Raw genomic sequence first — 18,655 nt, forward strand, 5'->3', positions numbered from 1 at the left:
TGAAGAAATTCAACGACTGAAATGTCTTACATTTCAGTTTTGTCTTCAAGTGCCAAATTCCAATTCGGGCCTTGTGGGTTGCGTTTGGCAAGTGCCGCTGGAACGGCACGGATAGTTAATTCCTGGGTGTTCACTAAGTCCGTGGTCCGTGATGGACCACAAGCCCAATGAGATCTTCAGTTCCCTAAATTTTTAGATTTTTCTGACCCTCCTCGGTCGCTGGGTGGCCCACACGGGCTGTCGTTAAGTGTAAACAGGTCATCTGGCTTGACGGCCCGCACCAGGTTCTATCATAACCCGTCTGGTCTACTTAGTTAGGCTAATCCTTGATTAATTTACTTGTGGAACCTCACCACTTGTAGTCTAAACGAATGGTCCTGCGAAAAATCCTACGTAGACGCCCAGGACACTATACTAGTAGGACGGGACGTTACACTAGCCCTAGGGGAGTGTGTTTCTACCCTTCGAGAGCCACTACGGGGTGTAGGGGTCGACACCTATAGTAGGATAGTTGGCCCTAATAATAATCTATGCATGGAAACAATCAGCCCGCCATTTGAACACATTGATCGATGTTACTGCTGCTATTGATGTTGTCCCTGTTGAAGGACGAATGATGCGACTTCAGTAGAAGCGATAAGATCGTCTTCTTTCATTGGATGGGGGACGGGAACACTTCCATTACCGTTCTCGCATTCAGTGGGCCTTCTTTCATCTATTGGTTGTATCGGGGTGGCTTGATGAGGCCATTAAGGGGATACCGTTCCAGCTCTTATTTCTACTTCGACTTGTTCCCCAACGCGGATGAGTTGGGTGAAGTTGACATATGTATGCGAGACAAGGAATCCAAAGATAATCGGGTTTACCAAGTGGACGATCATGGAGATTTGCTTCTCATCGTCGATGGTCTTCATTCTGACGGCCATGGCCCACTACCATCCAATGTAAGTTGACAATGACTCATCATCCTTTTGTCTTAAGGCAGCAAGATCTGCTATTTTGGGCACTACATTAAGATTATACCTAAACTGATTAATGAGTGCTAGAGAAATTTGTTCCCAAGTTTTAATTCAATGATAGTTTAGTGATGTGTACCAGTCTAATGCATCGCCTTTCAAGAACTTTTGAAATAGATGGATCAATACTCTATCATTGCTTGCCACAATATTAAGCTCTCCGCAAAATGCTCTTAAATGGTCTTAAGGACATTCTGTACCATAATATTTTTAAAATTTTGGTATCTCAAAGCCCAAAGGAACCTTTACGTTAGAGAAGGGATAGATGTCCTTGAATTTGGTGGATGAGAGATCCACCCTACGCTGCTTCTGTAATTTTCTCTCCATCTCTTGCAATTGCTCTTGGAGTTGCTCGATTTCGGAGGGACCAGATGAGAGAGGCTTTGCCCCTTGCCACGCTTACCTTGTATTCTTCTCGTAATAGTTGACCTTGTTAACACCTCTATGATTCATACTTGGAGGAAGCTGGACTTGGTGGTTGCTCTCGTTATAGGGAGTTTGTTGAATTAGGACTAGAAAAGGAGGCTGCAAAGAAATCCTGGTTGTATGAGATTGTTAAAATTGATTGGAATTCTCGTAAGGGATAGAATTTTGGAATTGAATGGGAGTCTATGGTGTGGAATGATGGAACCGACTCTCGTTTGTGGGAGGATATTGGAAAAAATGCCCTAAGGTATATGGTTGTATTGGCCAGATGTCTTAATTGGGAGGGTATTGAAAGTCTTGTACAAACCTTGACTGTTGCGGTTGTTGTGTTGGGCCAACTTGGGTGCTGGATATTGGAATTAGAGATGGTGTGAGTTAGCGAAGCATTTTTTACATGATCTTTGTATTTTGAACCACCTTCTGGATGCAAGAGACTAGCATTGATCCCGTTAGATGCGGTTGTGGGGGAATGCCTTCCTATATATTGAGAGCGAAAAAAGGAAGAGCTACTTCTTCATGGTTGCCCATAGTTGTTTAGAATTTGATTCAAAATATGCTGTGAGAAGGGAAATTTTTTGGACGCCTAACTCATAAAGGGGCAATTCTTTTTTACTCTTTTTAGTTTTTTGGGATGAATGCAGATGCAGATGCAAACGTGTGAGAATTGGTATTTTTTAGGAATCCGTAAGATCTTTTTATGAGCATGATCTAACTATATCAGTAAGCCGTGGAGCATACGTTCGAAATGATCAAGTGTAAGGTGCAAAGTATATATGTATGAATTGCTTAATGCTGTATAGATGCCTATGATAAAACGACGGCCAACCGGCTAAGGTTTTTGTTGAACCCGCTACGATTATATCGGCAAGTCTCAGAGTATACATCCGCCAGTCAGATACGATGGAAAATGATGGAATGCAATGTATATGCTAAAATGATGGCTAACTGGCTAAGGTTTCTGATAAGTAAGATTCAATTATTTATATCGGCAAGCCACAGAGCATATACCCGCTAGTCAAATGTGAGAAAATAGTGAAAAATGCACTATGATGCTGATATATATAAGGAGCAAGGGGTTGAGAAGGGAATGAATGTTGCACAATGCTAATGCACTGATTTGATGAAACTAATAGAAGCTTGAATGGTTGGATGAATGGTAGTGTTGCAAGGATAGATTGAGTGACTCTGATTTGAACTTAGGTCGTTCAAGAGGCTTATACTCCAGCTAGGCTAGACTAGATCAGGGGTGGGCTCTCTCTTTCTCATTATCACTCTCCTTGGTGGAAGGATGACTTCCTGATGGGTGTGCTCCATGAAATGAGAAGGGATGCTCTTTGATGCTTGGTGTGTGTCAAATGAGAAGGGGATGGAGGGCTATTTATAGTCTCCCAACCTGGTTTTCTTTAATTTCTGATGATCTTAAGGGCAAAAAGTGGTTGAAGGGCTATGATTGGAGATTGCCACATGACATCATCTCATAGGTTGGATGAGGTTATAAAAAGATAATTTTGGGTAAGGACATGAGCATCGAAGTAAATGCACTTCAACTGCACACTTGAGGTTCAAAAAATGAAAATTCCATATGCTTGAGGGACGTTGCCCCAAAGAGGGGGAGTGCCACGTGGCTGGTAGTAGTCTGGCTGTCGCCGGTCTCCACTTGGACTCCCCCTACTTTGGCAGGCAGAATCATCTAAGCACATGGAGGCTCTACTGTGAAGGTTGCTGTTTTGAGATTTCAGCCATTTCTCTAATTGGTCTTGGATTCGAGCTTAGTTTTGGGCTTACGTAGGTGAGTTGACTGGGTTATTGGATTGGGTAGGCTGACTGGGTTAGTTGATCACGTGAGTTGACTCGCCGAGTTGACTCAAGGCTCTAAGGTTTTTGGGTTCTTAGGGTTTATGGTTAGGCTAACCAAATTGATTGGGTTAAATGTGCTGAGTTTGGGGTTTAGGCTTCTATAGTTATTTTAGGATTGGGGTTTGATTGTTTATCCATCTGTTCAAACTTAATCAACCCATCAACCTAAGGTAGGGTGTCTACAGACATGTGGAAATATATATATGTATACATATATGTAAGCAAGGTCTTTAGATCGTGATTTCGACAGTAGGTTAAGTATATAAATAGGTAATAAGTAAGATGAATGGATCAAAATCTCAAACCGATGTGTGTTAAAATAGATATGATGATCTCATAGTTGGTTTAGCATGATCGGGTGTTCCAAAAGTTAGATGGACGGCCAAATAGTTTCATCTCGTGATGAATAGTTATTTCAAAGGTTGATTTAATGAACGATTGATTATACTAAGACTTACGATGGCACGTGAATTATTATAGTATATAAGTGCGAATTAGAGTTCATAAAATAAAGAAAAAATCTATTGTTAAAATACACGCATGGAAAAGTACTTGTGTACCTACCTGTGTGTGAACATTTTCAGATTATTACACATATATATAAAACATATAATAACACAAACTAAAACTAAGAAAATTGTGGTACCCATTGTCAGAAAGCCATTGTGGAACCCATTGTTAGTAGAAATAAGACCATCGGCTATTCTTTATTTTTAACCATCCAACAAATATATGCCAATCTCATAATCAGACAATGGCATGAGCATATATTTTTTTTTTTGTTCATGATGAAAATTTAAAATTTGTATGTTACCCATGCACCTTTTGAGTAATTTTAAAGTGCGTACGTACCATCCATCATAATCTGTAATAATGTCATGACCATATGATTCATCGAAAAATGGAATGATATGACCCTCATCCGTGGATGCGAATTGGACACCACATATAGTACACGGCAGGAGGATCGAAATTATAATTTAGATGCTGCCCAATGTAGATGAACTATGTCTTAGAAGATAATACTGATCTAGTGGGTCCGTCTGCTTTGGATGCAGATGGTTTGATTCCTCTACCAACTTGTACTTGATTGAGGCTGGCCTGAAACCGTGAGTCCAATATCATGGAATTGACCTGGCTAACTTGGATGAGTGTGACTCATGTTCATTTGATAAAACTTAATTTCATAACTTATCACTAAAAAAATATCAATTTTCCGTTTGGTAACAAAAAGATATTTAGTGCTTAATTGGAAAAACCACTTAAAATTTAAGGTTTTTTTTTTTTCAGCCACAACTTGGTTTAAAATTTGTCACAATGCCGTATGTAATTTCCCTTTAATTTTTGGATGCATTTTGACCAAAATATCTACACTAACTTTTAAAAATGACAAAATTACCCTTTAAGAAATTCAAAATGTTATTCTATTCTCAAGTTGCTCATTCCTCTCTCTTTCAGAAAAAAAATCCCCACCGATCCGGAGGCCAAATCCTTTTGAAATCTTTCATTTCTTCTAAATAATCTTGCTTTAATTTGAAGATGAGATTTCAAATTTTCTTTTCTCTTTTTAAATATTTTTAGAGCCCACAGTGATGTTTATTAGCCATCTATAATGTTCATAAGATCACACAGACCTGGATGAAGGGAAAACAGCCTCTACACACTTCTATAGCCGTCCAAATGTTCTAAAAGGTTGACGTCCAATTCCATTGCTTTTATGTGGTGTGGTCCACTTGAACTTTGGATTTGCCTCATTTTTGGGCTCATGCAGTAAAATAACCTCACTAAATGAATGTACGGTTTGGATATAACACATACATTGTCGTAGGGCCCACAAAATGTAATGTAAAAAAACGTATCTTAGTGTTAGTTGCCTAACAAACCGGACAGGGATTGCCCATTCATGCCGGGCTACGGGATTGTGATATGTGGGACCCACCATGATGTATGCATTTTCATCGATGCCATCCATTCATTTTGGATAATTATTTCTGGGCATGATCTTAAAATGAGGTAGATTCAAGTCTTAGGTAGACCGTGGGCGTCAATCACCACTGTTTCCTATGGTGTGGTCCACGTGATATTTTGATTTACCTTGCTTTTGGGATCATAACCTAAAATAATCTGAAAAATGAATGGACGATATGGATAAAACGAATACATAATGATGGGCCCCACATAGGACTGTCCAAAAACTGCAGGGCAGCGTCATGGAGCAATCCGCTTCCGCACGTCGCGTCTCCAGTGGGTTCCCAAATCCATCCAACTAACTGCAGGGTCACTGTGATGTATATTCCTTGCATTTACGCCGTTAATCTGTTTTTCCATATCATTTCAGCTAATGTGTTAAAAATATTGCGGATTAGAATCTTAAGTGGACAACACCACAGGAAATAACGGGTGTTTGAAAGATTAAAAAAGACATGGATGAAAGGACCATTCAAATATTAGTTTCATCCAAAACTTCTCTGGCTCACAAGATACGATAATGGTTAGTCACTACTCTTTCCTGTGGCGTGGTCCATTTAAGAATTGGATTTACTTTAAATTTGGAATCATACACTAAATTGAGCTTGCAAAACAATTGGACGTCGTGGATGTAAGTCATCTGGGATCCAACCACGTCCGTGAAACCCCATATCCAGCGAAGATGCATCTGGCTGCGGATTGGGGAAGCGGATTGGTGACTGCACTCGGATTCGGGTTGGTGGTCGGTGCTCTGTGGGCCCCACCATGATGTATTTGTTTATCTATTCCGTTCATCCATTTTTACAGATCATTTTAAGGCTTTATCCCAAAAATGAGAGGGATATAAATCTCAAGTGGACCACACCACAGGAAAACAATAGTGATTAGATATCCACCATTAAAATCCTCCTAAGGACCACTGTACTGTTTATTTGACATCCAATCTGTTTATTTGGTCATGCAGGCCCAGATGAAGGGAAAAAAACAAAGATCAGATTGATCCAAAACTTTTATGCCCCCAAAAGGTTTTTAATGGTCGACACTCATTCAACAATGTTTCCTTTAATGTGTTCCACTTGAAATTTAGATATACCTCATTTTTGGTCTCATATCATAAAATTATCTGAAAAAATAGATGGAAGGCATAGATGAAACACATACATCATGGTGGGCCCACAGAGCACCAATCACCAGCCATTGGCTGATGGCAGGGGAGTAGCCAATCCGTTTCCATGCCTGAGGTTGTGTGGGGTCTACAGAGATGGCCATGACAAATCTACTCCGTCCATCTATTTTAAAAGACCACGTTATTATAGGATTCTAAAAATAAGGCAGATCCAAAACTCAAGTGGTCCATACCTAAAGAAACAGTGCAAGGGAAATGTCCGCCGTTGAAACTTTCGCAATAACGTTTATATGCCATCCAAACCAGTACTTCTGTCACCCTCGGCTTTCAATCTCCACTGTTTTGAGTGGTATGGCTCACATGAGTTTTCGATCTAAATAATGTTTAGGCTCCTATTTTATTTGATGGACATGCAAAATAGATGGACAGTGTATTTGTCATATATAACTCTGTTAGTCCATAAGAATATCTTATGAAGAAGAGTATAATACATGGTCCATTAATTAAAGGATCATGTTTGAAAGATGTATGTGGATGGGGCAGTAACATGTTTTGTCCCATATTTTTCCTAAATTAATAAGTGCAAATATGATAAATTATCAATTTTCAGACATTTGTAATTTATTTCTACCAAACAAGTTTTCATGGAAAAAACTATTTATTTTCAGAAATCAGGATTTTCTTCAAACAAATTATTAAACAAAATTTTCAGTTCTCGTATGTATTTAAATTCAACAGTTTAAGCATTCGGAAGCTAAATTAATTTTTAGGCCTTATTCTCCAGTTTACTACATGGCACTTCAGATGATTCAGCCCCAGTGACTTGTCCAGCTACAAAATTACACGCAACAAGTGTCTGCCGCGAGGATAGCATGCCTGCGGTCATGGCCAATGGTTTTTTAATTGTGGCAAGTGGGGCTCATGATCAGCAATCCAAACCATTGATGGTTTGGTAGAGTTTAAAAACCACGCTTAAGAGTGCTTTTAAATTTTTTTTTTTTTTTTTTAAAAACATGCGCACATACCCCCACACACTCATGCCATAGTGGGATTTCATCACCCATGGATACTCGAACCCTTAACTGGGTGTTGAAACTCCTGAGAGTGTACCACCCAAGCAAGAGTAAGGATCCCTAGGGGTGCTTACGATAGTTTTACAATTTCTTTTGTTTTTAAAGCTCACATCAAATAAGATCTTATTAGAAAGTGATTGGTAAGGTATTATATAAAGGTCCTAGACCATTGTAAATGGTGCATTTTTTACTAGGGAGGATTCCTAATTTATGGTCCACCAAGTAAATAACTTCCAACTTTTTATGTGTGACATCCAACTCTTTCAAGAGATTGGCTCCACCATGATGATCACCTTATGCAAAAACAAACCCAATCCACTTAGGTGGGCCATACTAAAGAAAATAATTTATAGTCATTGATAAATAAAGAGTGTGATACTCTCAATGCGTTGATGTGGCTGGTTTTTGCCTAAGGGGGTCTTCGTGATGTGGCAACTGGATATCACAGGCATATGAAAGGTTTGAAGCTTTTGTTGGGTAGATGGTCACTTATGGTCTGAGTGGACTTCGATATTGAAAGGGATAAATAATACTTTTGGTAAAAGAATTTATTCCTCTTTACTCTCTCCTTTTCCTTTGTAATTACCATACTTTTTAATATCCTCTGTCATGTACTGTTTTGATATTTATGCATGTTCCCCTAGTTATTTAACATAGATTTCTTGATGAAACTCAATTTGGACTTTCAATGGAAACCATTATGAGTGACTATTGTAGCACGTGTAGGGTTGTATATTGAGTTGAGTCGAGTCAAGGTGGGCCAAGCTTCGCTTGACTCGTTCGTGCTCTCCTCGAACTTACCATTAGAACTTTGCTTGTTCGTTAAACCTTTCGAGTCTAGCTCGAGGCGAACTAGTGGATCGAGTCGAGCTTAACTCGAGTAGAGTCGAGCCTGCTCCCGAGCCACACCTGACTCAACCTAGCCAACTGACCCAACCCACACCCGACGCAACTCCCAAATCAAATATTCAATTAATAATATAAAAAGTATTAGATAAAGCCATACAGGTACCTTGTTGTTGGTGTTGAGAGAGAGAGAGAGAGAGAGAGAGAGAGAGAGAGAGAGAGAGAGAGAGAGAGAGCTCGGATGAGTAATCGAGTGCAGGCTGTACGACTGAGATGAGTTGGGCAAACATTGAGTCAAGATCGGGCGAGTGGAGAGAGGTGAAGGAGAGAGATAGAAATAGAGAGAGAGAGAGAGAGAGAGAGAGAGAGAGAGAGAGAGAGAGAGAGAGGGGAGCTCGGGCACGATAGGTTGGGTAAGGAAGGGAAATGATAAAAAATGAATGGATGAGTAAAGTAGGATTTAAGTTTTAACTTTTATACACACACACACACACGGAAACGCCCACCTGCGAACCAGTTTGTACGTACTGCATACGAACTTTTTTGAGAACCCATCATACGTGATGTAGATGCAAAATCTGAACCGTTCATGTGAAGCAGCACCTCATGAAACCTCCCGGGACCAAGTTTTACTTTGATCTAAAACTTTGATGGGCCATGAAAAATGAAAACAGTTTCCTCCCTTGATTTGCATTTCTCTTTGCTATGGCCCACCAGAATTTTAAATCAGGGTGAAAATTTGTCATAGGGGGTTTCATGGGATTCCGCATCACATGGACCGTTCAGATTAGACACCCATAACACGTGTGCAAAGGTGCGCACGTGCGTAGGTGCGCAGGGGAGCATGACTCTCTCTCTCTCTCTCTCTCTCTCTATATATATATATATAAAATATTCGGGTCGAAACAAGCTCAAGCTTCGGGCTGGGCTGAGTTTGAGTCGAGCCGAGTCGAGTCGAGTCAAAATTCATTATGATCAAACTGGTCATGAGAAGCTTGGATTGCCTTGAGCCAGCATTCAAGTCAAGCTAGATCGATCCAAGCTGAGCATGATTTTCCAAACTAGCTTGGCTCACGTACAGCCCTAAACATGTGTATGAGGTTGATGAAAGTTTTAAAATTGCTTACCACATGTTGGGAAGTTGTATAAGAAATGTGATATATAAATATACACACCACACACATATATATAGGAATGCTCACCGGCCCACCTTCTTACGTGAGCACCTGTGCACACTGCACATGTGTCTTAGGCATAGAATCTGAATGGTCCACGTGATGCGACACCCCTTAAAACCTTATAAGCCTAACTTTCAGCCTGATAAAAGACTTTGGTGGGCCATGGAAAAAGGAAACAATTTCCTCTATTGATTTACATTTCTCTTTTCTATGTCCCATTACAGTTTTGGATTAGGCTGATAGAGTTTCAAGGGGTGCCGCATCACGTGGACCGTTTAGATTCCATGCCTAAGACACGTGTACAAAGGTGCACACATGTGCTCCCGTAATATAGTGCACAGGTGAGCATTCCTGTCTCTCTCTCTCTATATATATATCTATAAATCAGAGTTGAGCCGACATGGATGCATGTGTATCTGTAAACACATGTATACGCATGAGATGTACAACTGCTCATTTTTGTGGCAAGACTCGGCCAGGGGGAGGGGCAGTCTGTCCGAGGAACCAAAAGCTTCGTGTCTAGTGTGATTCCTAGTCAGGGTCCTGCTATAGTGGGGGCCTACAAATTGACGGTTTGGGCTGAGGCACGTTTTTGCTGACGACATGCTCTACTCTCCTACCAAGAGGCCCACAATTTGGACGGTTTGGAATGAGTTGCATGCTACTTCCAACTCGTATGTACGAGTGCTCAGATGCTCCAAAGTTGGCACGTGTGAGATTTTTTTGCTGTTCATCAAGTGGGCCCATGGCGAATGTTCTCTTGCGTGGAAACCAATCTGGTCCACTAATTTAGCGGCCCATTAATTTGTACGTGTGTGGCCCACCTGAAGCCCATCCGGCCAAGGGCCTCGATGAACGTACCATGTTGACTTGGGTCAGTCCTGATTTGAATCTGGCCTGAAAGAGTCCCCTTGAGTCCCCAAGTCTTTTTTTTAAACCATGGGATAGATGGGCCTCGAGCTGAGCCCATTTTTTAAATGCGCTTGTAAGTAGACCAGACCCAGCCCAGGGCCCGAATTCAGTCCGGTCTGGAACACTCCTAAACGGGCCTGGACTCTGGTCTTAGGAGTCCTATACATGGGTAATTACAGCCAATCCCTATTAGAAACACTACCAAACTTGAGAGATGTTATACAACTTGAGCTTCTAGGTTGGTGTAAGAAACACAGAGGCTCAACCATATGGAACGTTGGTTTGTTGGACCCCACCATAGAACCATGCCCCCAAAATCTCACAGTGACCAATCTCAAGCTTTTTCCAGCTGCGGCACTGATGGCATATTTTTCATTCCTCAGTGTATTCTCAAGCCACGAGCTGAAAACTTAGGACTGTCCCGAATGAGATTTTCGGGTCAAAGTCCATCCACGGTGCAACCAAACAGATTGATGGTCTACATCAGTGAGTAATGGACCACTTTGTACAAACTGAAATCCAAGTATACTTAGGGGATCATATAATCCCATGGCACCCATGTGGACTGTTTATCTACTGGGCCGGAAACATAGGCCTTGCCCAAATGCAACAGAGAAAGTTCTAAAAAGCAAAACTGGAAATTGCATCAAATCTAAAAATTAAGGGTGTGTTTGGTTGCACCGAGAGAGAGAGAGAGAGAGAGAGAGAGAGAGAGAGAGAGGTAGGTTGGCTTTTCAATTGGGCATTTAGACAAGCTCAAGCCCAAATCCAACTAAATTGGTGGATGGAAATGAAATTGAATTCCTGACCTAGATCACATGCTTCTGGGTTCAGTCCAAATTCATACGTAAGCGGGTCAGGCTTGGGAAATCTTGGTAAACCTCACAGGGTTTACTCAGTACGCTAAGCATGGTGAGTTACTCACCACGCAGCTAGCTACATGTGGGGCCCACTGTAATGTGTGGATGTCATCCAACACCTCTGACAGGGTCATCCCAACATGAAAATGGGATGCCAAAAAGCCAGGCCGATCCATTCATTAGGTAGGCGGCATCATAGAAAACAATTTAAAAATACCCAAAGCACATGAATGAGTTTTACAGGCATATAAATTCTAGAGTATATGAATAGATTTTAGACATACATGAATATATAAAATATATGAGTTTTCCACTTGGGTAGTGATTATTTTACCTAGGGGCGTGTTTGGTTACACCATTGTAATGTGTGCATACCATACCACCCTTCCAACAGGGTCAGTCTCCCATGAAAACGGTTTGCTAGAAAGCCACGCGGATCCAAGCATTAGGTAGTCCACACATAAAAAACAATGGAAAAACACCCAGAGCACATGAATGAGTTTTATAGGCATATAAATGAGTTTTATTTTTAGACATATGTGAATGCTTGAAACATATGAAAAAGTTTTCCACTTCAGTTGTGATTATGTTACCTAAGGGTCTGTTTAGATACCACCAAATATCTAACTTTTAGAAATTATAAGTCTTCTCACGCAAGAGTCGTTTTGGATGCCACCAAATAAGTTACTTTCTCTACTTATAGCAGTAGATAAATAAGTTTGGTTTAAGATCAATTATAAGTAACTTTTTTACTTAAAAGTACTTAATCACTTCAATTATATATATAAAAAAAACAAAGCTTTTCTACTTCTCCTAAGTTGCTAAAGAGAGGCATTAGGAGAGACCAAAGAAGGAAGAAGTTGATAAGTATCTTGTTTACCAAACATACTTATCTTCTTAATAAGTAGAAACTAAGATAAGTTACTTGTTGCATAAGTAGCTTATTTTAAGTAACTTACGATCTAAACACCCTCTTAGGGTCCGTTTAAATACCATCAAATAAATTACTTTTTCTACTTACACCATTAGATAAGTAGCTTATGGGAGATAAGTAAGTTTGGTTTAAGATCAATTAAAAGTAACTTTTTTACTTAAAAGTTACTCATTCACTTAGCTTGGGAGTGTTTAGATAGTTAGTTATTTAAGATAAGCTATTTATGCCTCTAGTAACTTATCTAAAATATTTATTTATAATTGATCTTCAACTAAACTTACTTATCTACTGCTGTAAGTAGAAAAAGTAACTTATCCGGTGGTATCCAATCAGACCCTTAATAGGTAGAAACCAAGATAAGTTACTTGACGCATGAGTAACTTATGATCCAAACACGCCCTTAAAAAATAGGAATGAACGAGGACTTACCTAGCTAAGCATGTCCGAAATCACCTCCTACCAAGCAGGATCCACTACATGTTTTTCTTCCAACTGCGACACTCCTTGGGACTTGCTTGGGCTCAAGTAAAAGTCACGACTCATCCAAGTCAAGATGAGGATCAGTCACTCGTCTGAGTTGGGGTCCGAATCAACTGGGATGAGCCGACAGTCCATGCTCAGATGCTCTATTGGCCTACCTTTCAGTGATCCAGGCCATTGGTCTGATGCATTTTGAGGCAGATGGACCTTTGCCTGACAAACCCATCAATCTTGAACCTCCTTTTGAATTGAATGTAGGAGCTCTGTGATTATCTTCCTAGCCATCGATTAACTGTCCCATTGAGGACGCTGTGGGAGTCATGTATGGTGTCCAACAGCACAATGGTCTAGATCAAGTTTACCATGGCCCACCTGCACAAAATGAAATCGAGTATGCAGTAAACACATGGATCTAGGATCACATAATTCCTCTTTAATAGCAGACATTAGTGCAAAAGCTATGGGATATGGGTTTTACATGATTTTCCCTCAAAATATTTTGCATTCTAACTCAAAATTCAAATTTAGAAAAGGGAGATAAGATTGGATACAATCATGTCCTAACCGACTCCTCTTGATCCCCTCCGATTCTAAAGAGCGGTGTAAGGATATCCCCAATCCCAAATACCTGCGAGAGAGAGAAGATCAAGAGGAAATAGGGAATACCCATTTGTTCATAATAACTCCCATTATACACCATTGATCATACCCAGAGTGTGATTAGCTTTTCTACTTTTGTAGTAGTTAAAATATTAGTCGAATTTATAAAGGTCCTATAAATAATATAAATACCGTTTGATGTTACTATGCCCCATTTGGGATTTTAAAAAACTCCAATTGTGACCTTATGTACATTCAAGTAACAAGTAACTACATACATGGCATGATCCCTACTCATGGCCTAGTGGTAGACACAGAAGACTTTTCAACACTAAGGTCATGGGTTCAAGTACCCATTGGGGTGGGTGTGAGTGTGAGGTTGTAAGCTTTTAAAGAAAAATAGCATCTTGATATATATTGACCATTAAAAACATTATTGGCTTTTTTGTATCTTCTTCATTTTGGGGTTAAGGTCCCACCCACATCTATATAATGACCCATGAAGAGTATTGCACGGCGGCTGATTTTCACCTAGGATTGTGAGTTTAAACAATTATCTCAACGGTTCATCTTTTAGATTCTATGCTAACAAGGCCTGATAAGGAACATTTGCTGAACGGGTGATTTTGTATGAAGATGGATATTAAATGGTTCACATTCAACTAAAAGAATTAAAGGTGAAGATAAAAAAATGAAGCATAATTAGAAGATATTTAGTTTCTATATTGTGGTACTGAGAACATGAATGGTTCAGATTAGTCGTTAACTAGCCACGTACATACACTCTTCCATAGCAAAAACACTCCTGACACGGATTTCCTGGAACCTATGTAGGGTCCACCATGATGTTTTTGATCAATCCACCATGTCCATCCGTTTTGCGAGCTCATTTTAGGATAAAGGGACAAAAATGATCCGGATCCAAGACTCAAGTGGGCCGCAGTAAAGGATAAGGTGGGTAGGCAAATTCTTACCCTTGAAACCTTTCTAAGGTGGACAGTGATGCTTACATGTCATTCATAACTTTCATAACGTCATTCCTACCGGGATGAACTGAAAAAAATAAATAAATACTAGCCTGATTCAAAACTTCCATTGCCGCACGAATATTTCAACTGCCGACGTTCGATTCTCCCCTTTTCGGCCCACTTGAGTCTTGGATCGGGATCAGTTTTGGCCTTTTGTCCCATAATGAGCTCGTAAAACGGATGGACGTGATAGATTTATCAAAAAGAATCACGGTGGACCTTACTTAGGTTCTATAGCAGGAACTTCCTTTGGCAGGAAATCCACGTCCCTAACAAAGGCATTTTGCAGAAAAACGTACGGGTGAAATAAGGGACGCGGATATATTGCGAAAGCCGTTGGCACGAAGTTCCTGCGCTCGAGACCTAGGTGGGGCCCAATGTGATGTTTGTGGGAAATCTACCCCATTCATCCGTTTTTTGAGCTAACTTAAGTACTTGAGATCAAAATTTAATTAGATCCAAGATTCAAGTGGGCCGCACTAAGGGCCTATTTGGATTCATGTATTGTATTTTACTGTATTGTATTAGGGTACTGTTCAGGTATACATTGGACGGTTTTCAGAATACATCCAAATCACTTAGATACAAATCAATGTTTGGATTGGAGGTATTATGGATAATAGTATACAGTACCTTATACAGATCAACGTTTGGATATGAGGTATTATGTCTGCGTACTGTACAATCGTACAAGTTTCAAGTTACTACATGTACGGATTGAACGTTATCATCATTCCATCATGATTTGTCCGGAGCAGATTGGGTACTCCCCAGCGACGAACAAGATTTGGTTAAGGAGATGACATTTTAATACTGAACTCTCATAGTAAGCATTGCTTCTTTTCGAAAAGTAGAAAATGGTGATTTGAAATAAAAAACTATATTCTCATACGAGCAATGAAAAAAACATAACGTCAGCGGACCATTGAGTTGTAAATGTGCATATTGTAATATTATCAGTGAACATCTTCCACTGATAATCCTGACAGTTAGCAAAGGATACATAGCTGAAAATGGAAAAACCATTGTCTTAAGAGAGATTCATTTTTAAATGGCCATCAGAACTGCATAATGATTAGTTTAAATTTGTGCAGATGTCTAGAAAAACGATTTGGAAGAGTTATACCTCAGACAGATTAACCGAAAGTCGTAGAGCCTTAGGAGAACAGAATTATTTTCAGAAATAGAAATTTTTGAAGAAATAAGACCATTCAAGGTTTTTATCAATAGGAGCAAGGGAAAAAATATTCAAATATTTGCAAGCACTGGCAGCATCACACCCTACTTGCAACTTGGAAGATATACAATCGTCGTTTCCAAAATCCCAACTAGGATTTTATACTATACGAGATTTACCTCATATTATCTCCATCGAATGAATCTAGACAGGGATGAGGGGTTTCACAGATATAGGTGTGCACGACCGACTGTATACCCGCCATCCTCCTCCAGTAATATCGCACTCGAGGAGGGCAATAAAGGAGGTCTGCCTAGATACGGTAACTCTTACAGGCCAGAAGTATCGCATGTACCATCTGGAGGAATGAGATTGATACCTGTAGGGATGACCTTTCGCTAGACGATGTAGGGTGCTCTGGCACGATTCGAAGAGCAACGAGGTCGAAGGTTATACTGCCCACGGTTAGTTGTTATCAACGGTTCGGAGAAGACGAAACTATATGCAATGGTGACATGCAACCTTTGCAGTGACGCTTATCACCGCTGGTGTAGAGAAGTTCTCTTCTCCCATGCAATAAAACACCATTCAGTCATGGTAGCGAATTCTTGAGAAGGAGAATACAGTGCAGTGCAGTCATTCGGCTGTAATGACGACAGGCCTGAACTCTGATAACACAATACCGCATTTTCAATTTTTTGGAAACGGACTGAAATCGTGCGCATGGGATACGACACTTATACGCTCCAATCCAAATGTTGTTTAATTGGAATATTTGGGAATATTCACTTATAATGAGATACAACGCACTCTTATACACGAATCCAAACATGCCCTAAAGGAAAATGTGGGTAGGGAAATTGTTACAGTTGAAACCTCCTTGGGTCAACAGTAATGTTTATATGACATACATTTTATAACATTGTTCCTACTGTGATGAACTGAAAATGTAAATATTAGCCTGATTCAAAACTTCTGTGGCCTCACCAATATTTCAACCGTGGATGTTCAATCCTCATGTTTCCCGCTCACTTGAGTAGTGGATCCGGTTCATTTTTGGCCTCGTGTCATGAAATGAGCTAAAAAAAATGAATGAATAGAGTGAATTTCTCACAAACATCACAGTGGGCCCCACCTAGGATCCTAGACAGGAACTTCTTGCCAAAGCCTTTAGCAGGAAATCCGCACATTTTTTATTCCGAAAATACACGTAACAGCTGTGAAATATCTTCCTATTTTTCTTAAATATTCATTACTTTCCCGTTTAAGGAAACTAAAGCCCATTTATTACAAAATGGGTTGTCCGAATACTAGGCCCAATGGATAGGCCAGCCTAAAACTTAACCCATTTATTAATTGAGCTAAGATTGGGCTGTGTCTAGGAACCCACAAGATCTGAGCCCACTTCACATGCATCAGATGCACCCACTCTTTCAAGTATGCTGCCACATTTCCACCATGGTTCATAAAATTTAGTCAAATCTAAAACTTAGATGGGCCACAGTATAGGAAATGGTCCATGCAAGCCTTGCAATGTCCTGATTTTAGAGAAATTCATTTATTCTAACGTGGTAAGTCAGATGAGTAGATTGGAGTGGCTCCATCTATGTCAGTGATGTAAGACTCCTACCAGGAGGGCCACACATGATCATCAGATCTGACCGTTGGATTATTCAGATTGAGCGATTCAGTGGGTCTCACTACAGTTGTGATCGTTGTATATAGGTTTGGGGCAGGACACTTGAACCGCGGTCCCTATACTCGGTTATTAAGCCAAATATGGAAACCTACGGTGTGGAGACCCTATAGGGAGAATATGTGTTGGATAAGCTTCTAGCCCTCTTTTCTATATATAGATGTTTTGGTCCCTTCACCAACACAAACGAGAAAACCCTAGTCCCATTGAAGGTTCTCCTAAAGGTGTAAGGTGCAGAAGATCAAGATTCCTGTCGGCGGAATGTCTTCCCAATCAGGTACGCTTTTAGGTTATGATTTTGAATCTCCATTATTGATGCGTAGATGATCCGTCAATTCCGCAATATAGGTATAACATTTGGTATCAGACCCACCTATGCATCGATATGGTAGATTCGATCCACACTCGTTGAAGAATGATGGATTTCTTATGGGATTCATGTTCGGAATGCTGTGCACGGATCAACTTTGTGGTAATGCAAGCTATCTGGATTGGTAGTCTTGGCATGGGCCATGGCAATGGATAACAATCCATTTAGAAAATCGAATTGAAAACTAATGTCTATGCACCCTAAATCCGGCCAGCACCAAGACTACTAGAGTGCAATCCTGAAACTCTGTCCGCATCAAATCCCTGTCCTTGACACTCATATATACCAAACTGCGGCCCTGTTTCATGCGCCATCAGCAAGGAGGAAGGGACACTAATCATGGTTGGCAGCCAATAGCGACAACAATGGCTGACAGTGGTGAAACCCTTGCCCATCTCCTTCTTCCTCCAGCGACGCAAACCGCCATTAATGGCTGCCGCACATGTAGAATCCCACCTCTCGACCAGCGGCAATGGCGATCCTGCCTCATCTCCTTCTTCTTTGTTTTTGCCAACCATTTTCGGTAGCGATAAAGGCCACCGGAGATGGAGATGATGCCTGTAATGGCAGCTTGGGATGTACAAAGATCTCGTGCGGTGGGATTTTATGCGTGATTGGATTTAAAAAGTGGGACGGTGCCGCTAGACTTTCGGTCGCAAGGAGGAATGTGCGGGCATGAGTATAGGGTTTCTACCGTTTGCTATTACAGATGATGGGCGTGGCTAGGGCTTTGGATATTTAAGGTTTAACATTCACATGGGCCGCGCAACGGGCCTATGTTTGGGCCTGTGCACATTGGGTCCAGCATCTGGACTCTTTAGGCCTGATTTTTAGAGGCCCATCTTAGGCTTATTTTTGTTGTTGGTTAATAGGCCGTGGACATGGGCTCATTTTCAATATATTAAGTCCATTTTTAGCTAATCCCAGGCCCAATTATGATGTCCATTTGTTGGTTATTATGGGCCAAGTGATGGGTTCCATGAATGATTGCATTGGGCCAGATTTTGGGCCCATATCAAGCTTATATAGGGTCAGCTATTGGAACCTATTTTGTGCCTAACTTTGGAACTAATGTCATTTTCATTTTCTTGTGATTCCGGCCTGATGT

Source organism: Magnolia sinica, chromosome 14 (genome assembly GCF_029962835.1).
Source record: "Magnolia sinica isolate HGM2019 chromosome 14, MsV1, whole genome shotgun sequence".
Taxonomy (NCBI): domain Eukaryota; kingdom Viridiplantae; phylum Streptophyta; class Magnoliopsida; order Magnoliales; family Magnoliaceae; genus Magnolia; species Magnolia sinica.